Source organism: Lithobates pipiens, unplaced genomic scaffold (genome assembly GCF_037356315.1).
Source record: "Lithobates pipiens isolate NorthernLeopardFrog02 unplaced genomic scaffold, aLitPip1_a1.2 Scaffold_13, whole genome shotgun sequence".
NCBI lineage: Eukaryota > Metazoa > Chordata > Amphibia > Anura > Ranidae > Lithobates > Lithobates pipiens.
Genome location: NW_027507718.1, coordinates 175236161 through 175242160, shown reverse-complemented (window position 1 = coordinate 175242160; position 6000 = coordinate 175236161). Strand labels below are relative to the sequence as shown.

The 6000-nt window shown below is 50.2% G+C and overlaps 1 long non-coding RNA gene across 1 annotated transcript in view; it reads right to left on the bottom strand.

Annotated features, from left to right (window-relative positions):
* Window positions 1-1324: 1324 nt before the first annotated feature.
* Window positions 1325-6000, bottom strand: part of LOC143976057 (uncharacterized) — a 111208-nt gene continuing 106532 nt past the window's right edge. The window contains exon 2 of the long non-coding RNA XR_013272481.1: window positions 1325-1670. This is a non-coding gene — a long non-coding RNA (uncharacterized LOC143976057). The remainder of the gene's footprint in view (window positions 1671-6000) is intronic.

Below are 6000 nucleotides of genomic sequence, written 5' to 3'. Positions count from 1 at the left end.
GTGTTGTAGCACCAGCACCACAACCACCAAAGGTAAATTTTTATAATCGTTCACAGCAGGGCGCTCCAGCGCCCACCAAGAGTCACTTTGAGGGCTTACAATGTTGTGGCAAAACCAACACCTTGTTCCGCCATTTCTGCAGAGCATATAGGGCAGGCCCCTACTTTCAAACATCCAACTTACAAACATCTCCTACTGCAAACGGAAGGAGACAACAGCAAGTGAGATGAAAAAAGACGGACGGCAAAACAAATTATACAGGGGTGATAACCCTTCCCTATGTTTTCCAAAAAGCTTAAAAATAGTTTTTTTGACTGGAGCTACACTTTAAAAATGTACCAGTTGAAAATTACAAACAGATTCAACTTAACACAACAAACCTACACAGTCCCTGTCTTGTTTGCACCGCCTGTATACTGCTGTTCTGGGTATATAGGGCCTGGGGGCCACACGTATTTCCTTTTTTTAATATGGGTACGGGGTTCCCCTTAATAAAAACAAGACCCAAAGGGGCTGGTAATGGGCAGGGAGGGCTACCCATGCCATTTTTCTCAATGATTTTCAACCATATTGCAGGAACCAGATATAACATTAAAACCACAAGAAGTTTGAAATGACGTTATTTCCGTTAAATGTCATTTTGTGCAGGGACTGTTCTAAACACGGGAAACACATGGCACTTCACAGGCATACTATAGACACCCCCCAGGCACGATATTTAAAGGAATATTTCAATTTTTTTCCCTTTAATCGTCATTAAAATCAGTGCTCTCGCCAAAACGGCCATTTTTAAAACTTTTTTTTGCATTGACCCATGCCCCCTGGGGCAGAAGCCAGGTCCCCAAACCCTTTTTCGGACAGTATCTTGCATATTAGCCATTAAAATTAGCACTTTTAATTTCGAACGTTCGAGTCCCATAGACTTCAATGGGGTTCTAACCTTTGTACGAATTTGGGGTCCGTTCAAAAGTTCTGGTGCGAACGAACCGAGGGGTGTTCGGCTCATCCCTACTCAGGAGCAAGCACTGTTCCTCGCTGGTTGCAGTAGCGTGCAGCTATCATCTCAGCTACTTGGGAGGCTGAGGCTGTTGGATTGCTTGAGTCCAGGAGTTCTGATCTACCCTGTGCTATGTTGATTGGTTGTCCTGAACGCTAAGTTCATTATCAATATGGTGTTTCCAGGGGAGCCCAGAGCCAGCAGGTTGTCCTAAGGAGGGGTGAACCAGCCCAGGTTGAAGACAGAGCAGGTCAAAACCCTCGTGCTGATGATTAGTGGGATTGTGCCTGTGAATAGCTAGGGTAGAGCAGCCTGGACAATACAGACTTTTTTCCAACTATTAACTTTATTTTTATTCAGTGTTTCTATTATCTGTATTCCTCATTTATTTTGAAATATAAATTATAAAGTAGAAAATAGGTTGTAATGCAGATTACTGGTAGCCAGTCCCAGGGTGAAATTCCTGGGTGCCACTTATATACGCTCCTGTGATTGTGGTGGATCGCTCTCCCCGCAGTAAGACTGAGATGTTACGAATAGCTCCAGGTCTTGTTCTAACAATCCAAAGCCAATTGCTCCTGATCATGTGATCACTGTGATTACCCAGGGTTGTTTCTCCTCTGTGTAGGGGAAAAGATGCATTGTATCTTTTCCTCTTGGCAAAAGGGGAAGTCTGTAAACAAAAAAAAAAAAAAAAAAAAAGAAGACGAAAAAAGTCAGTTTAAAAAATAAAATAAAATACAGTTTAAGGCAGGGGTGCCCAACCTTTTGAAGAGCGAGGGCCACCTAAGCAAATTGGTAACCGGTCACGGGCCACAATGAGTGGAGCATGTGCATGGCAGTACACTCTACTCTTTTTTTTTGCGGATCGGATTGGAGGTAGGCGTTTGTAAACGGACACAAGTCCATTTACATCTGCTACTCTTTAGAGGTGAATGGAGGGTCCAAATGGGTCGGACTGACCGCGTGAAAGGGGCCTATGGCTCAGTGCAGGTAACCTTCAGGTGCACTGCTCTGCACCTGTGGATCAGTTTGAAAGCAGCCCAGTAACCACTGCAGAACAGATATGCCCATAGATACACTGTGATTTTAGTAATAAACTTACTATTAATAACAGTATTCTATTCTATTCCATCACAAAACAGGAGGTCGCAGGCCACATCAGAGGGCTCTGCGGGCCACATGCAGCCCCCGGGCCACTGGTTGGGCACCCCTGGTTTAAGGTGATTGTAAATTAAATAATTTTATTTTTTAAATAACAAGCATGTTATACTTACCCAAGCAGCCTGGATCATCCTCTTCTTGGGTCTCCCTTTGAGTGACCACCATAGCAATTGACTTTTGTGCATGATGGCTCTCAAGCCGGCTCTGTGTGTCCATAAGACCCATGCGCCCCTCTCACTGGCTGTGATTGACAGCAGGGGGAGCCAATGACTCACGTTGCTGTCTCTGAGCCAGTGAGGAGACAGACAGCCGAGAGAGTCTTGTGTACATCACTAGATCAGGCTCAGGTAAGTATAAGGAGGGGCTTGTGGGGGAAGCTAAATGCAGAAAGTTTTTATGTAAACAGCTTTCTGCCTTTAGAACCACTTTAACTAGATCAGGATCGGGTTTTGTGTCAGTGTAAGTGTCATTTGTATTAGTTAGTAGCACTTGTGTCTTCTTTTCAACCAGATTAACTATGTAGCTACGGTATGTGTCTTAGGTAGGAACTTATTATAGCGCAACTTTAATTTGGACTATATTATATTTAGTGTCAGTTTGTGTAGGGCAAAAAAAAGCATAAAGTCGTTTCTAATCCCTGCTACAGATTAGGGTTGCCATCTTTTCGTCAAGCCAAACCCGAACACTTTAGCAACGCGCGGGAATTTTTATTGCAGTACACGCTATAGACACTATATGATTGTAGGAGACTTGGGACACCTTTGAGTTACCCTAGGAGAGTAGTAAGGAGGCGCAGATAGCGCGCTGCAGTGAACAGTGGCTGTGGCCAAATTGTTTTAACAGTGGAGAGGGGGGTAGACTTAAAGGGACATGGTTAAATAAAACAAAAGCATTTGAGTGACCATAAAATATGATTAGATTATTAAAAGAAATGTCACAGTTAAAATATGAACCTAGCCTACCTTAAAAGTGGACACTATCAGTAGGGCAGTGGATGGTGTCAGTGGGAATGGGATGGTGTTAGTGGGGCAGAGGATGGTGTCAGTGGGCAGGGGACGTTGTCAATGGGCAGAGTGCGGGGTCAGTGGGGCAGAGTGCGGTGTCAGTGGGCAGAGTGAGGTGTCAGTGGGCAAAGTGAGGTGTCAGTGGGCAGAGTGTGGTGTCAGTGGGCAGTAGATGTGTCAGTGGGCAGTAGATGTGTCAGTGGGCAGTAGATGGTGTCAGTGGGCAGAATGTGGTGTCAGTGGGCATGGGATGGTGTTAGTGGGGCAGAGGATGGTGTTAGCGGGGCAGAGGATGGTGTCAGTGGGGCAGAGTGCGGTGTTAGTGTGTCAGTGGGGCAGTAGATGGTGTCAGTGGGCAGTAGATGGTGTCAGTGGGCAGAGTGCGTTGTCAGTGGGCAGAGTGCGTTGTCAGTGGGCAGAGTGCATTGTCAGTGGGCAGAGTGCATTGTCAGTGGGCAGAATGTATTGTCAGTGGGGCAGAGTGTGGTGTCAGTGGGGCAGAGTGCGGTGTCAGTGGGCAGTAGATGGTGTCAGTGGGCAGAGTGCATTGTCATTGGGCAGAGTGCATTGTCAGTGGGCAGAGTGCGGTGTCAGTGGGCAGTAGATGGTGTCAGTGGGCAGAGTGCATTGTCAGTGGGCAGAGTGCATTGTCTGTGGGCAGAGTGAGGTGTCAATGGGCAGAGTGAGGTGTCAGTGGGCAGAGTGAGGTGTCAGTGGGCAGAGTGCGGTGTCAGTGGGCAGTAGATGGTGTCAGTGGGCAGTAGATGGTGTCAGTGGGCAGAGTGCATTGTCAGTGGGCAGTAGATGGTGTCAGTGGGCAGTATATGGTGTCAGTGGGCAGAGTGCATTGTCAGTGGGCAGAGTGCATTGTCAGTGGGCAGAGTGCATTGTCAGTGGGCAGTAGATGGTGTCAGTGGGCAGAATGCATTGTCAGTGGGCAGAGTGCATTGGCAGTGGGCAGAGTGCATTGTCAGTGGGCAGAGTGAGGTGTCACTGGGCAGAGTGCGGTGTCAGTGGGCAGAGTGCATTGTCAGTGGGCAGAGTGCATTGTCAGTGGGCAGAGTGCATTGTCAAAGGGCAGAGTGCGGTGTCAGTGGGCAGAGCGCGGTGTCAGTGGGCAGTAGATGGTGTCAGTGGGCAGAGTGCATTGTCAGTGGGCAGAGTGCATTGTCAGTGGGCAGAATGAGGTGTCAGTGGGCAGAGCGCGGTGTCAGTGGGCAGTAGATGGTGTCACTGGGCAGAGTGCATTGTCAGTGGGCAGAGTGAGGTGTCAGTGGGCAGAGTGCGGTGTCAGTGGGCAGTAGATGGTGTCAGTGGGCAGAGTGCATTGTCAGTGGGCAGAGTGAGGTGTCAGTGGGCAGAGTGAGGTGTCAGTGGGCAGAGCGCGGTGTCAGTGGGCAGTAGATGGTGTCAGTGGGCAGAGTGCATTGTCAGTGGGCAGAGTGCATTGTCTGTGGGCAGAGTGAGGTGTCAGTGGGCAGAGTGCATTGTCAATGAGCAGAGTGCATTGTCAATGAGCAGAGTGCATTGTCAATGGGCAGAGTGCGGTGTCAGTGGGCAGTAGTGCAGTGTCAGTGGGCAGTAGTGAAGTGTGAGTGAGGCAGAGTGCGGTGTCAGTGGGGCAGTAGATGGTGTCAGTGGGCAGAGTGCATTGTCAGTGGGCAGAGTGCATTGTCAGTGGGCAGAGTGAGGTGTCAGTGGGCAGAGCGCGGTGTCAGTGGGCAGTAGATGGTGTCAGTGGGCAGAGTGCATTGTCAGTGGGCAGAGTGCATTGTCAGTGGGCAGAGTGAGGTGTCAGTGGGCAGAGTGCGGTGTCAGTGGGCAGTAGATGGTGTCAGTGGGCAGAGTGCATTGTCAGTGGGCAGAGTGAGGTGTCAGTGGGCAGAGCGCGGTGTCAGTGTGCAGTAGATGGTGTCAGTGGGCAGAGTGCATTGTCAGTGGGCAGAGTGCATTGTCAGTGGGCAGAGTGCATTGTCTGTGGGCAGAGTGAGGTGTCAGTGGGCAGAGTGCGGTGTCAGTGGGCAGAGTGCATTGTCAGTGGGCAGAGTGCATTGTCAGTGGGCAGAGTGAGGTGTCACTGGGCAGAGTGCGGTGTCAGTGGGCAGAGTGCATTGTCAGTGGGCAGAGTGCATTGTCAGTGGGCAGAGTGCATTGTCAAAGGGCAGAGTGCGGTGTCAGTGGGCAGAGCGCGGTGTCAGTGGGCAGTAGATGGTGTCAGTGGGCAGAGTGCATTGTCAGTGGGCAGAGTGCATTGTCAGTGGGCAGAATGAGGTGTCAGTGGGCAGAGCGCGGTGTCAGTGGGCAGTAGATGGTGTCACTGGGCAGAGTGCATTGTCAGTGGGCAGAGTGAGGTGTCAGTGGGCAGAGTGCGGTGTCAGTGGGCAGTAGATGGTGTCAGTGGGCAGAGTGCATTGTCAGTGGGCAGAGTGAGGTGTCAGTGGGCAGAGTGAGGTGTCAGTGGGCAGAGCGCGGTGTCAGTGGGCAGTAGATGGTGTCAGTGGGCAGAGTGCATTGTCAGTGGGCAGAGTGCATTGTCTGTGGGCAGAGTGAGGTGTCAGTGGGCAGAGTGCATTGTCAATGAGCAGAGTGCATTGTCAATGAGCAGAGTGCATTGTCAATGGGCAGAGTGCGGTGTCAGTGGGCAGTAGTGCAGTGTCAGTGGGCAGTAGTGAAGTGTGAGTGAGGCAGAGTGCGGTGTCAGTGGGGCAGTAGATGGTGTCAGTGGGCAGAGTGCATTGTCAGTGGGCAGAGTGCATTGTCAGTGGGCAGAGTGAGGTGTCAGTGGGCAGAGCGCGGTGTCAGTGGGCAGTAGATGGTGTCAGTGGGCAGAGTGCA